This window comes from Bombus bifarius, unplaced genomic scaffold (assembly GCF_011952205.1).
Source record: "Bombus bifarius isolate JDL3187 unplaced genomic scaffold, Bbif_JDL3187 scf7180000008013, whole genome shotgun sequence".
Classification (NCBI taxonomy): domain Eukaryota; kingdom Metazoa; phylum Arthropoda; class Insecta; order Hymenoptera; family Apidae; genus Bombus; species Bombus bifarius.
Window position 1 is genome coordinate 210,094 of NW_022884389.1, and position 16,740 is coordinate 226,833.

The 16,740-nt window shown below is 34.3% G+C and overlaps 2 protein-coding genes across 2 annotated transcripts in view; one reads left to right on the forward strand and one right to left on the reverse strand.

Moving 5' to 3' along the window:
• LOC117206900 (class A basic helix-loop-helix protein 15-like) overlaps positions 1-16,740 on the reverse strand; it is a 258,718-nt gene that overhangs the window by 52,020 nt on the left and 189,958 nt on the right. The window lies entirely within an intron of this gene.
• Positions 1,570-16,740, forward strand: part of LOC117206901 — a 283,190-nt gene continuing 268,019 nt past the window's right edge. Inside the window, exon 1 of the transcript XR_004487448.1 lies at positions 1,570-1,752. The gene's annotated coding sequence lies outside the window, so the exon portion shown is untranslated. The remainder of the gene's footprint in view (positions 1,753-16,740) is intronic.

Consider the following 16,740-nt stretch of genomic DNA (forward strand, 5'->3'; position numbering starts at 1 on the left):
CAACGTCGCAAGGTTTCTCGTGCATTCAGCATCTACTTCGTTTCGATTCAGTCCGAAGTTTGCATTTCATTTCATTCGCCAGTTAGTTTTCGGTAGTAGATATTTTATTAAAGTCGAGGCAAGGGATGGGTAGTCTTTTCAATAAAGAAACTCGTTTCAGTAAAATTTCAAGAAAATTTAGTACGAAGAATATAAATCAAAAGTATTCAAAATTCTTAAGCAAAGAGAGAGGAGATTTATTTCAGCAAAATTGAATCAGTAGATATGAATCAACTTCTATTTATCATCTTTTTAAAGATATATTTTTTTGAATAGAGATAATATGTTTTATAGAATCGAGCTTTGATATAGTATTGTCGTGAATTACATCTTAGAAATGTTTGATTTCATCGAAAAGATTTTATATTTATATTTTAACACGCTTATGAAATTTTGCTACGCTGTTTTTAATGAGAGAAATGTAATTAAGATCTTTTGTTCAGATTAATTTACTAACTCTATGTTAGCGCGGAACCTAATTAAAATAGCCTCTTGATGGATGAATCAGCCTGATTTGATAATCAACTTTTGTGTTCTCGGTAATTCTTTCGAAGTCGATGAGAAAGTTGAGACAATTCGATGAGCTGGTCTGTTTTATAATAGTTTGTCACGACTCACGATGACCTAAAAGCAGAAATCCTAAATAAGTTCTTTCATAGAAGAATTTTACATAATTGGCAATAACTGTTATTACGGTAGTCAGAGTGTAAATTATTCGAAAATAAATTTATGTTGAAGAGTTGTGGGACATTCCTATTTCATCTTTATTTAATTAGCTTTTTTTTATTTGAATGACTAATGAAGCGTTTATTTTGCCCAGTTTTTATTCGTTCAAAAAATGTTATAAATTTAGTAGCTTAGATAGTCTTCATCTTTTCAGGATTTGAAATGAAAGGAAATTTAATTAAATTCATGACTTCTCAATTCAAATATAAAATTCTATATTTATTCATAACTTAAGTTAATGTCAAGTGAACATAATCTATCGTATCCCTTTCAAACTCTTCTAAAACATCACCACCTGGATTATTTATTTCTTTTAACGACCTCAATAAGAATAAACTGTCGATAAATATTATTAAGTACATCTGTGCATAGATATTTTCAAAGCTATAAATTGTCATCATTTATACTATTAATATAAAATATTTTACCTAGCAAAGTTTAATTTCTTATAATGTATGTAAATGTCTTAACATGATAATTACGAACCCCATATTTCCTCAATTTTATTTTATGCTTTCATTTTATGTTCCTATACTCTCATCATGATTAAATTTAATACAATAAAAATATTACAATAAAAGTACAGTAAAATAAAAATATTAATAAAACATATGATAATATAATAAATATATATTATATAAATACAAATATACATTTATAGTGATTAAAATTGACTTAAATAACATCAATTTACCTCGTCATTTAATCTTTTTATACATGTATTTATACATATTTATTATTTACTTATTTAACATATGTACGTATGTAATCAGAACGATTTGAACAACAGGTTAAAGTATTAGAATCAACTTCTAATTATTATACAAATGATCGTTGCAGGCTTTTAAACAAACAATCTTGCGGTTAATCGAGGATCGAAGGTAGACATGAGGGGCCACGCGACCAAATCTTTTCGGAGGATCGGTCGGATCGTCGAGTCGTGCGTCGATCGAACTGGTCGGTGAAAGAGGAGAAAGAAAAATACAGGTAAGCTGTTCAAAGCCACGACACGCGTGGGAATGAGTTTCCACCTCTGTTGAGCTGGTTCCACGTGATTATCGGTATGAGCTGCGTGAACGATGCGTTCGTCATCGGAGTGCAGGTGCTTTCCTGGCGATGGCTTCGAACGGCTCGTGAAACACGTGAAAATATGTGCGTGCCGAGCACGAACGATCTGACCATTTGATCGTGATCATTTCGTTCGGAATTACAAGCAGCAGCGACTCGTTTGATGACCGCTTTCTATGCTTTTCTAAGAAAGAAAGTTAAAATTGATGGTACGGTTGCAATTTTTTAAATGTTCGCCGAGCAGTGAGAAATAGGGAGCTGGAAAATTAGGAAATGACGAGCGAAGATTAAATTGGAATGTGCACGTTAATGTGCACCGACCAGTACCGTTAGGTTTTTACGGACTGATTCATGAATTCCATTTCTATAAATTTACAATGCGATTAAACATCGATGGAAATGTAACAGGAAAATTATCTCAAAGTTGGATAACGCGTGATTGATGTCAGAAACATCACACTTTCTCCAATAAAATACAATAATCGAAATATATTAAAAGTAGCTCTTCCAATACCAATAAACAATTCTTTTATATTTAATTACAATAAATATTGCAAACCAAATTGATACTTTTCATCTTCTGGAAAGTTACATTCTCGCAGTTGTGTTATTATATTTCCAGAATAGTGATAATGCTTTACGAAATAAAGTAACGTGTGCATATGTTAAATACTTATGTTAAATAAAATACTTAAAAAATTCTCTAACGTGAAATATAAATGTTTCATTCTCACGTTCACATCGCTCAACTGCGCAACACTGAAACACGGGGAAGATAATCTAGAAAATTCTACAAAGCTATTCGATTAGGTGATTCGTATTAAATTATTAAAAACAGAAACTCCAAAGATACCTATATGTATATATATCAAGGAATGTCAAATTATTTCAATTATTGAAACCTAAAGAGTTGTATTTTATCATTGTGTTGGACGATAAAAACCTCGTAAAATCTAATTAACACCTATTTGAGACTTGAACTATTCAACTCGGACTTACTCAACGAACGGAAAGATAAGAACGAGCCGAAAAACGAGGAAAAAATCGAATCGCCGATAGCTATGCTCGAATTTCAACAAAAACGTAAAAAGGATTAAGGAGCTATTTAGGACGCGGTTCGACTTTCCAGCCGTCTCATCGAGCCGTAATTACATGCTGGGCGCGTCCGTTGCGCTTTTAACCAAATTCTTAACGGACCACCTCCATGACAACGTTTCCCAATGAATAGCGTCCAAAATTACCTAGCAAGCGCATAAATGTCGCCCAAACCCGCCGTTTCAAAAATACACTATCCTTTATAAGTATTTCTTGTTATTTCTGTATTTAGAGGTTTCTACTACAATAGTTATTATTTTATTCTTTGGACAAATTTATCACACCGTTCTGAGCCGGAAAACCTTTATTGCAGTTTCTTACATGGGCTAGGGATAAAAACAAAAGAATATCTTAAACTTATCGATTTATAGTAACTAGAACTATCTTTTAGTTACCATTTATTGTAACTAGCGCATCTGCATATGGTTGGCGAGCGCGAACTCACGTTGTCATTTTCAACAGTATTATTGCACGGATACTTACAAAATTATTTCGATCGTTGTAGGCATCTGTTATGAATATATATTATACAGTGGCTACAAAAATTATTGCCAAGCATCTTTATTTTCCAATGAAGCGTTTTTTTTTTATCAGGTTCTACATTTTATTTTTGTAGTGGCGAATCCTCGTAGTCGTGTAAGAGTAATGATAAACGATGCGAATATATTTAGATCTAATTTATTGGTATGACGGTAAATGCTACGGTAAATACAACGTCGTGCCAATACTTTTTGTTGCGTTTGTTATGCTTCGAACCTTTTGAAGTTTCATTAGCATCGTAATGAAACTCGACTATCGAGATTGTATCGGTAAAGTTTGAAAGGAATGTGAAAATCTGTAAGTCGAAATATTTATAGACAGTAGTGTATTTTCGTACAGTTTGTGTGGAATCATCATTTCGCGAAATTTACAACGAAACACAATAACACAACGATACGATCCATGACGACGAAACGCAACGAAAATGGCTGTTCGAGCGAGTTCACCTTGGATGAAACAAATTAAGGTATTCCATAGGGCGCTATTAAGTATGTCATCAAGAAATACTCAAACGTATGGTTACCCTTAAGTTTCTAAAATAATCCACAGAAATCTATCGGGGTTCCTTGAACCTTCTTCTGGAACCGGTTCTGTTCATCCTAAATTGGGAAACGTGGACCTTCCAAGACGGCTATTTAAATCGTTTTCTTTCTTCTTCTTCTTCTTCTTCTTCCCCCCCTCCCCCTCCCCCGAGGAAAGGCTTACTTCTCGTAAGTAATACGGCTGGTTCGTTTTGAAATCGAATAGCCCTTCGGTTCTTTTGTTTATGATGTGATTTTAACGAGTTTTTCCGGTTCTAGTCCTCAAATTTCATATTTAAATACCGCGGCATAGGGACAATTTTATTTATAACATAAGATCGTGAATGTTTGTTTCTCTGCAGGAAACAGTTCTTTTTGTCAAATTATTTATATTAATCGAAAGTATTATACACCGTTAATGCCTCTTTAAATAAGATGAGTCGTCTGTGAACATCACATAATTATATCACGTTCCTATTTGAATTAAAGTTGATATTTCCATGAGCGCACGTTACAATACGTATTTTATATTTTACCGTTTACGACATCAATCTCATCCGAATCTTTTACAAAATGAAATAATTTTTGAAGAGAGATTACGTCCACCATTTGATTGTATGTGTACGCGTATTTACGAATCTAAGGCAATTTCGACATAGAAATTTTAATTCGTGGCGTTCAATTATTATTCATATAAAATGACGTTTCACACACATTTTCTATATTTGCAAAGTGCTTGGTTCGCGATATAAGATGGATTCGAACTTCAGAAACAGTATCTAAGTAAGGTCGGAGAGTGCACTTACAAGTACATTAACGTTTGAAAAAGTAGGACTTTCTAAATGTATTGGAACCTTGAAAGATAGGAAGCCAGGCATACCACAAGTAGCATACATACAAGTATCGTAGAGTATAAAATCTGACAAGCTTCTGGCTAAAATACACATAAAATTTATTTTATCGTGCAGGTAGATAACTATCTGTCAGAAATTAACCATTAAATTACGAGATATGATCTAATACTTCGTAGAGATTCGGTCATCTTCAAAGGTACTGTTTATGTATATTTTTTCGAAACACTTAGGTATACGTACAGAGTCGAAATCTATCTCATTTAGATCTAAATATTCTTTAAAGTATTTCTTCTTCTCTTCGAAGCACTTTTATAGTATTCAAAACGTCCTAGATAAATTCACAACCTATTTTTAGTATATTTATACTCAGCTCTACTGATCTGAAAAGATAATATGTTAGCGCTAAAAGAACGTACAAGGCAACTATAAAACTTATCCGAAAGAGATCAAAATAAAAGCTACTTATATGAAAAACTACATAATACTAGAGGAAAACAAGTCTTCGCTCATATATGTTCACTTTATAAAAATACACCGTGCGAATCCCTAGAAATACATCATCGTAAATCAATAAAATTTCTATGAAAAATTACGAATAGCTTATTTCAAACACTCTGTGAGTTCCATTGGTAAATAAATATCTTTCGATCTTGCGAATATTTACGAAATACGTAATTCCATTACGACCGCATAATTGCAACCGTTCGATACCGTACACAAGAGTATAACGTTTTCTAAAAGTTTATTCAGCTAAACGGTTGGACAGCTTGCGAACAGTTGTTGAGTTATAAAAGATAATAATGGGCCAAACACTTACTTATCTAGCTGCATGAAACGCGTTAAGAGAAAAGGAAATCGTGTCATTAGCGGGACATACGCTCTTCCTTGAGTTTTTAGTCTAGTCTCCGATGTTTCATAAATTACTGGCTAGACGAATATCGGTAATTATCAGAAGCGATACTTTATAGTTGCGAAATCGTCGGTTATATTACGTTCTACTCGGCTCTACCGCGCAAGGAATCGAGCACTGTCGTTTAATTTGTAACGGTGAGCGCGTTAAACTAACGCGAGGCTACTTTTCACCTCGTTTTCCCCGTTATCGATAACCTCCCATTTATGTTTCGCTTTTTACTCGAACTGTTCGGGCAATTGCCGTCATTTGCAGCGATCGTAATTAATCGCAAACTCGTGACTTGCTTCAGGATACTTTACTGTTCACGAGCACACACTGTGCTTGATTTGTAATAACAGTATGTAAACTTTATCAAAGAGCACAAATTAATAACGAACTAGTAATTAGAAGCGCAGTAGCCACTTTCTTTTTATGCAGCCACCAGACTGTAAACAACTTATTAAAAATCCTATCAACGATATATTTTATTATTACATTTACCATGTACGTATATTATTATACTACTTTGCCATTTGAACACCACTGATTACATTAACAGCAGAAATCTTTCTATCAGTTTACAACACGCTTCTTAATTTAATTTACGATATAGAGATTAAAAAAGCCGAAGATACGAGTTTGTCAAGCAACGAAATCTGTTTATGAGACAATTATTTGGACAATTACAAACGCCACATTTATTATTAAATATCGATTTTCGAAGATCAATTTTATAGGCTTATAATGTGTTATTATACATAGGTATGATAGTTGTAAATAGTAAAATCAAGAAAAATTTAATACGCATCTGAAAATATATATAGAAGTTGCCAGACATTTACTGCTAACATACACTTAATAAAAAATTAATCACTCACGCCCGTTTTAAACATATTAAAGGTGTTAATAATAATCCGATTGAATATAGAAGCTTCTTAATATAATCGATAGCTGACAGTTTAAAAACTTTTCTGATCTCTGCAATATATATATATGCATACATTTGTGCTATATAGATAGATCACGTATATATAGCTTCTACGTACATTTTCAAATGTCTTTCAAACTTCACCGATATACACGCAACAGTTGGTGTTAATGAATTTATAAATATTTCGCATAAGACACACAATATATTCATAAAAAGTTTCTACAACTACTTTCGTGAAACACTGTAGATTGTCTTTTCTCATTGTCGGTCAGATGGCAAACCATCAATCATACTGTGTTCATAATGAAACGAAGGGTATGGAAAATTCAATTTTAATTACGTTCAATTTAAAATTCAATTTGGTCACACGATTGGTAGATATTTGTTGCGTTCTATAATGCAAAAACCGTATATCTGAGTACCATGCGTAAGACGTGCAAAGTGTAATTCAATCATTCGGTTTCGACTTGTGGCCAGTTGCCAAGATAAGATCGAGTTCGTCCAAGTTCTGTGTTACAATGTTGTCAAACGTTACCAGCGACGAACGAGTATTTCGTTTCGCCAACTTTCCATTGCATTTTACCTTTTACCGTTATTTCATCTTTCTGCCATTACCCATGCTCTTCGTTGAAATTTTATACGCCAGCAAAAACTTTTGCTCCTTTTTCGGTTGAAAGTAACACGCAGAACGAAAGGATCGCGTGCAATAACAGAGGAGAAGTTGTTTCCAATATTGATTTAACGAGATTAATACGGACCGTTTTTATTTTGGGAGCGATGTTTTAATGAGGTATCTCTTTGAAATTTTACGTCATGTTATATGATAAAACAAAACGCGCCAGCCGACGTGGAATAAATACGAATAACGTTAAATCAAGTCTTTCGTATAATTAGCCAACTACGTAAATCCACGATAAACGCAGGAATACAAAATAATAATTAACTGGAATCAATCAAAAATATGGCGAAGTATTTTCGTGAATTCGTACGTTTAAGACAAAATTCCGAGACCTATTAATAGTTGAAACGGACAAGGTAGTTGTAAAATTATAATTCGGTGACGTTATTATTATATGCGATATTTACGTGATTGTTGGCAAAATAAACGATAATTAAACTTACTAGAAAAACATATTTTACGATAGAATTGAAACCTTCTATAATAACTTGCTTAAAGATAAAAGGACAATATCTGTAGCAATAAAAATATAAAGCGAAGCGCACAAATAAACTCATCGTCGATCGCTATAAAATAATACAATAAAATATCCACGTCTCTTCGTTACAAATATAATCATAATGATACTCTTCATACGAGGAAGTGCATTTTACTGTAGATATTATTGTACGATACTTTCAATCCATCGAAATATTGCAACAATTTCCAGGAACCTTTTATCAATAGATCTTTCGTAGAACCCACGTTTCTACCGTTGCACATTTCGATTACGCTTCAATTTCTCTTCAACTCGAAGTTTCTCCTTTCACCGTTTTCCGCACTTCAGAATGGTGTTTCGCGATTGATTCTCGAACTTCAGCCAGCACGATCCTTGGATAGCTGGTAATTGTTCAGATTATAATGCTCGGCTTACCAGGAACCCGATCTACGATTCTAGGCTTGCGACTCGTTCAAATGGAAACACAATCGCGTTAATACGATTAAAGTCAACGTTCACAGGTGCATCTCACCATCGAAAGTTCCAATCTTTATTCCGTATTATTTGCTAGCTTCCCTTTTTTCGCATGCCGTTTCGTGTTCCACTTTCGTTTCGAATCGATGGCCTTCAAGAGCTATCGAAGTCGATATGTATCTCGCCTATAACGAGCAAATAATATTTCTCTTCGTACGAAAAATAATGTTTATTCAATTGGTCTGTCGCGTTATCCCACTATAAAGAAACATAAGTTCCGGCTGAGTTGTAGTAGAAAGAGAGACGGAGAGAGTGAGGGGAGGGGCGGGAGGGGGAAAGAGAGAATAAGAAAACAGAACGAAGGGAAAGAGATTTCAATGCTGCTTGGCACGAGAGACGCGAACCTTCCACCGGAACTTCAGGCAAATCATTGACATTAATCTACTTGGCATTGCTCGTTTCTAATCATATTTTAATGATTAAAACAGCGCACGATCAACGAAACTGGGCCGCTACAAGCTTTCAAGGATCTTTCTGATGGAAGAGGCCTCATTTCGAACTCTTTATAAACGTTTATGGATATGATGGCATTCTTTGGATCGACCTACAGATATTAAAAATTAATTCAACAAACATGTTTAATGGTTTATCCGTGTAATTTATGCACGGCATCGTTCGAAAAATTAGAATCACTTCTTTGGTTGTAACAATTGTAAATTTTTTAATAATTTCGTTATGAATCTGATATTAACGTTGCTAATATTAATAATAATTCTCTGTACTTTGGTTTTTGGCACCTTTAACAAAAGGTTCTTATGTTAGAGCAAATCTCTTGCACAATATTTTACCAATTAATAATATTAATAAATTGGCAAGTTACAGGTTAGGGGTTGTAGATTTCTTTTTCTCATAGTTCATAGTCAGATTTCATTTCTTCATAGTCAGATGATTTACGATTTATACGATTTACTTGTGAACTTAAATAATACTACTACTATTAGTTTGATCGTACAAGATGGCCAAATAGTAATTTCAAACTTTTGGTCAAGTCTGTATAATCTGAAAAATTTAATGAACAGTGAGAATCTGGTGCATAGTATATATAATACATTAAAGGCACAAAAGTTTGTCAAAATCTCTGATACATAGAATGACGCGTAAATTGAAAAAGGATTGGAAAGATACAAAGTATGTAGAATTACAAATTAATAATTAAAAAAGAAAAAAAGACATAAGTAAATCTGTAGGAACGTCAATATTATACGAATGTCATTTTTGCAAGGTGTATGTTTACTTTTGATTCTCTCTACATAATTTTACGATTTATGCTACAAAAGTTTATACACGTCCTGTTACCATCAACTTAGTAGGGAGCGTTTCCTGATTAATCAATACTTCCGGTCCTCATCGAGCGGTAGTCGTTTTGTTTCCGCTTCAGGCCAAAGTATTCCGTGAAATCTATTCGGTATTCGTAACAATATCTTTCGAATGCAACGCGTAAATAATTCATTAACGAAAGGTAGCAGCTTTTACATCTGTTGCTCGAGCGTTTTAAAACGAACAGAGGAAAATTTCATTTAGGAAAGTAAAATTAAACAAAAAGAAAGAAACTAATCGTATTTGGAAAATATCATCTTTATGATAGCCGTGTTACAATATTCGGCTCTCATTTTTCACGTTAACCAAGAACCAGGAAGTGACGCTTCGTTGCGTAATTTAATAGCTTCCGTGAAACGACGAAACAGTCGAGACGGTGAGACCGTAGCGGAGACTGCGGTTATCGTTATTACAAACAAATTATTGGGCATGCGAGTGTATTGTTCTAAAGCCACGGAGGAGAAAAGAGAATAATTCAGGTATCTGTGCCTCGCCGTTATTCTCCTTTTGTTCTCTCGGCGATCTCATAGGATCGGTGTGAAAAAGGAATCCACCATCGAAATCCAGGTCTAACCTCCTTGTGATTAAAACCACTTTCTCCTGTTGCAGGTAATTGCTAATAACGCTGCTAATAAATTGATTGACTACCGCTGTTTCGCGATGTCAAATTTTTATTTCTGGCCATCGTAAATCATAGTATCGAAAGTAAAGCGACTGTACGGTAGTTTCTGTAGATTAAGAGATTGTTTGGTTCCATGAAATACATACACAATATCTCACGAATGTATTTCCACTCTCGTAGAAACCTTTTACGAACGTGTTACGCGATAATGCGTATACTTTTTGAAATTTTCAAATTTCATTCGCAATGTAACCAGCCACGACTATTACGATTACACTAGTCAAATTTGAAACGAATCTAAAAGCTTATACAGTAAGTATAAGACGTTCGTGGCAAGCACACGCTTCGCAAAGATCATGAAAGTATTGGAACAGTCAATTATTCATTGTTAGAAAAGCACGGCGTTGTGAGTTTAACGTCAATTATACATTTAAGACCATTATTTATGCCGCGTACTAATTTTATGCTAAATGTACGTATTACAATAATAATTTTGTAACTTCTATATATATTTTCGGATTTCAAATTTTACCAACACTATCCCGAAAGCCATGTCTCACTGCGATGCTAATGAAACTTCGAAAAGTTTCGTCTGTCGCACATAATGTATTCATACAAATTTTCTGTGGTAAATATACTGATATTTTTATCAGTCACCGTACGTAGTTGCCAGTTAGTTTCGAGTTGAAAATTTTGTTTTTAAAAGGCGAACGTAGTCTCTAACTTCGTTAGGTCCAAATATATTTTACGATACGTAACCTAGAATTCCTTTTCTTTTTTATGATTCGAATATGTATATGTATGATATGAATCGTACGCTGTATTTAAAATCTTAAAAGTTATAAATATACAGATTCCTACTTGCGGCATCATAAAAATGCACATACTTAAACTTTCTATGGAAATAAACATTAGTCTTGAAAAGTTTTCACTTGCCGTGGTCTGGTATTATGCCATCGGGTATTGTATTAAGATTTTCATTTAAATATATTAGCATCAAAATATAAATTACAATATTAAATACTTCTATACGCAAACTTTAAAATTAGATTGACCTATATAGTCAAGGGAACATAAGCTTAATACCGATATGTTTTGACAACAAGAGATTAAAAATTATTTTTACCAGCGAATTTTTATTTATTTATTTACCACCAAAAATATACCCGTTCCGTTACAAGGACAATAACATTTCAAAATATTTTATACGATAGATACAATATGTGTGTTTACATATTTTCCTGAACCACTATATATACAGTTAACTCTATCACTAAATCACTATTTCACTGTTGCTTCATTAATTCAACCAATTATCTCTACTAGTTACCTTTCATTCACAACCTTCGTCGCACGCAACATATTCAGGCAAAAAACTACAGAACTCGGTAAGTTTACGTTATCCTCGACCATGAACGTTCAACGTCACAGATAATCGTCGCGTCGTTCTACAATAGTACGCCGCTCTCTCTTTCTTTCTATTCTCTACAATTTCATATGTAAAAAAAGTCCGAGTTTTGTTCCGCTCTGCTTTCCTGTTATTTTCCACGCTGCAGGCAATCGAGAATCTAATTTTCTTGCGACACCTTTCCAACTTTACACTTTTAATAAAAATAAAAGATTCATACGTACTTCATAGTACGTTCCATGGTTTTCGTTACGCGATTGCCCTGGTATTGGGTCTTGGTTTGTTGATCAATCGGCACAGTAGATCGATCATTTTATCCTCGTGGCAGCAAAATCATGGCATAACGGTACGGGCAGACATTCCTGGCTGAATGAATCAGTCTTCTTGGCCGATTGTGTTGTCTATAGTCGATGGTCACGCATCGGTTCGGTCAAGGCCCTTCCTCCACCTTTTTTCTTCTCTCCTTCGTGCTTTCCCTCTCCTCGATGTCGTTCCACCTCTATGGTCTGCCTCCTTCACCTTCCGTTATTTACGTTCTTTAATTATGTATTGTCTAACGTAATCGGCTGGAATCTGGTCGATCGTGTCACCCGTTCCCGTCTTCGATATATCATTAGTTTTCTTCTTCACGATATCGTTTTAACGAGATTCTCCGGTGTAGTTCTAGTCTTAAAATTTCTTAAATAACACGCGTTCCGGATTAATTGCAGTATGGTGAGATAATGGGGGACCTTAGATACGACATCTTAAAATTCAGTCTTGAACTTTGCATAGAATAATCAAACTTATTGTTTATTGCGAGACGTTATTAATCTTCGGTATAATAACGAAAGAATGGGAAAATATCATGTACTTTAGGTGCAGCAGGAAATATCGAACAGGAAAAAATGACTCGATTAACCCTTATGGTAGGATCATTTGAGTCAGCGCAGGATTATATAAGAATTCACCGTTTATTGTGAATAATGTACCTAACACTGTATTCTTGGAATCAATAAACTTTCTTCCCCTAAAAAAAAAAAAAGAATTATATAAGAATTAATAAAATAGGTAACAAAATAATTTTTAAAAATAAAGAATATTGGATTTTAAAATTGCTCCCATACGAGGGATTAATTAATCTTATTTTTATATAGTCTCGAACTACATCTGTATTTTTCTCGATATTCTCCACGCTTACGAAGCATTGATAATCATAACACTAATTACGTCGTTGGATTTGTATAATTCACGAATGTACTCGCGTCATCTATTTCTACTGTACGAGTCATCTTTGGATCTAACAAACTGTTCTCTGTCCAACTGTATCGTAGCGATGTATCTCTTTTTAATGTATTTCTAAGTGGCATAAAAAACAAAAAATTTGATTTATTAAGTCTCCTCGCCCCTCAGTGGTCTTCAAACGAATGGAAATCTCGAACAAGATTCTGAAGCAGATTTAGCACATTTTGGAGAAAGCGTTTCTAAGTTACATATTTCCTAAGTTTCAAACACCTAACGTGCTTCTCGTGTTCAATCGCCTTCTGATGAAATATCTGCAACCTGTCTGTGTTAAAACGATCGACAGAGACTGCGCCATACTTTATTGCTAATCTAACTCTAACTAAAATCTGCTGTATCCAGTATGCAAACGTGCAAGATCTTTATTTGAGATTTTCACAGTTATTTATCGCCTTCCTATTCGCTATTAAGTTTTCTGTATCTCTTTTATAAAATTCCTATCGTTCTCTTCTTTTCGCTTTCATTTCCCTCGACGTCGTTCCACTTCTGTGGTCAGCCTCCTTCACCTTCCGTTATTTACGTTCTTTAATTATGTATTGTTTAACGTAATCAGTCGGGATCGATCGTGTCACCCGCTCTCGTGTCCCTCGATCCTTGTCTGATTAACGAACCAAAGCGAGGCTGAATCGATCGAAACGCATGCACGCTACGCGATTTTCAGCTGGGTTTACCGACCTGATGGTATCCCAGCTTTTTATTTTTCCAGGGGAGGAATTTATGTCGAGGTGAGAATTTGTGTGAGTGTAAAAGTAACGATGAAAGATTAAGTTTTATTAACGAGTGGGTAACGACCGATTGTGAAACGCGTGGGCGGATAATTGAAATAAATTTTTACATTTGGAATTATATTCGAGAAACGTGTGATTAACATTTACGCAGGTGTGCTATTAGCGTTAAGAGTTGCCGTTAATGACTATACTTTTCTCTATGCATATATTTATGTTCATTGTGTTTCTTTTATTGTTCGTATTTATCGTTAGTGCGTTTAATAACTTGCTCGAGGATCTGATTTACGTTTTCTATGATACTCATTCACAGCATATACTTTTCATACGATACTTACCGTTGTATCGTACAATTTTACACGCGCTAACAACTCGTAACTATCCACAGATTTTATTTGTTTTATAGCAACTGTACGTGAATTTTACAAAAGCGTACGAAATTGATGGTGAATTAGTAATTAGACGCACTACCCGCTATCTTTCTGCGGAGTCGCTAGACTATATAATTAATTAGCAAAGAAACATAATAATAATATGTTTCGCTATTTACTGTACATATCACTATGTACATTTGTCTACATCATTTAACAAAATTATCAACCTCTAGACTAAATTACATCAAGTATTCAATTTAATTACACACTTGATTATTGTACCAATTGTCGATGATCGCATCAAGTACTGAAATACTTATGGACAGCATTCTATACGATCGTATCTACGTTGTAAACACCGAACGTGTTAAACTGCATCGATCGGTAATATTTGGTTCAAATGATTGGGTAAACGATCGAGGATTATTTATTCCACTTATTATTCTGTCGCTACGAATAATCAGAGCGCTGTTTGATAATTAATTTAGCGGGTTTTCATTGACAAGTTTCTAATGTAATTACGCAGCGGACAATATTTCTCGTAATAAAAAGCTGTTCTTCTAGCTGAAGGAAGTGAAAGCGTTCGCCAATGATTCATAAATAGAGGCGCCGAATGGTGACAGTATAAACAGACTATTTATCATAAGATAGAATAAAAACTTTTTATGCTTTACGAGAAAGGAATTCATCGCTGCATGACGACTACACGCGCGCCTATGATTTCCCCCTTTTATGCAACATCGTATATACTTCTAACTTCTTCTATCGCATTTTTAAACGTACCAGTTTGACAAATGAGCATTATGGTGAATCGTGTTAAACTAGCAACATGACAAATCGAATTTATGTTCTTTCTTTAATCCCCTTGATTTACATAAATTTTCATGTTACAAAAGCATCGACTGTTTCCACGTCATTCCTGTTTTTTTTCCAATTTGTGCGCTGCATTATGTAGTACACGTGTTAACGAACGGAACACTGTGGATATTTATGCAGATTCATATTTTTATAGAAATGATTAGAAAAATTGTAGCTATGAAATATCATAACCAACATTACACTTTGCATATTTTTGTATATTACGTGTATTATCGTGTCTACGAATATTTTTGCACTTTCAAATTTCCTGCAAGCTCATAAAAACCTGAATATTGTTAACAAATTCCTTGAATCCACGAATGAATCAGCAAATAACGAATTCTTAAATTATCAAAATCTATTCTTACTTTAAAGAGAGATGGATATATATCGAAAATATACGTTAAACTAAACGAAATGAAAACTGTGAAATACATAAAAATACACAAGAAAAAGAAATTAGCAATATCACGTGTATATATCCTCCAAAATTCTTTGCGTTTATTCTTATTTTTACAATAGTTCCTCCGTTATTATTTAACAGCTTAGGACAACGAATGAATAACATTCATATTAAGACAAATTTTTAGCGTTGCATATTCTTTCATCAGTCTAACGTTATAGACAGATTTCACGACGAAATCCATAATTGACGTGGTAGAAAATTTGTTCAGATTCAGCTTTAACTAAATAGGAAAACGAGGATACGGTAACAGGTTTCGTTCGAGTCTTAAAACAACGGTGTCAATGTCTAAATTGCATAATACGCGTTACTATATTTATATATTTATAAACAACTACGTAACTACAACTATGTAACAGAGAAATACAGTTGCTGCTGCAATGCAACAGACTCGAGCTAGTCTTCTTTCTGTTTATATTTTAAGGACGAATTCAATCTGAACATTAGAGGGGAATTGTGCGGCGCAGAGTCGGTCAAGGCCTCTTATCCCTTTTCCTTCTTTCCCATGCTTCTCTTCTTCCTCCTTCTACTTCACTTCGGTCAACCTCCTTCACCTTTCATGGTCTGTGTCGTCTAATTACGTATTGTCTAACGGCTCAGTCCCCATGGCGTGTCTCTCTTTTCATCGTTCGTGTCATCCTTCTCTGACGGGTCAACCGGCAAACAACGAGGTGTCATTACGGTAATACCTGACGTAATGTTACGTCAACAGTCAACACCGTAAATGGCGTCTGCGTTTTAGTACCTATCGATCGGTATTTGCTGTAACGATAGCGGAAGTCGACGAACTTTCGTCGCTTCGAGGAACCCGGCCTTTCGTCTCCCGATTATTTACACCTCCATACTAATTCCTTTTTACGACTTTTCACGGTGTTTCTTATCCTTACGACGAACATTCTTTGCATTTAAATCAACTACGTAGTTTGATTTTCTACGATTGTTATTGATATTTGTTTTTTCGCGATATTCGGATAATTTTAGAATTAACGAATTCTTTCTAATCGATGGAAATAGTTCGGTTAATAGAACAAATTCGCAAGCCTGTATTCGATTAGAAGAAAGGTAAAATAGGGTAGAACGGAATTGATAAAATGACAGAGTATTGTTGCCTTGGATATCGTTGTATTCGTTTCTAACATAAATTCGTCTTGTTTTTATATTTGTTACATAAACGGAGAAAACAAGACTGATATGTGTTATAGTCTAATATAACGCTATTATTGAAATTATCAGAGATCTGAAATAGTTATGTACGTAACACAGGTATTTCGGTAAATTAGCAAGTGCTTTAGATACGAGCTTTATTATTATATTTAAGAAGTTTACCATCTTTCT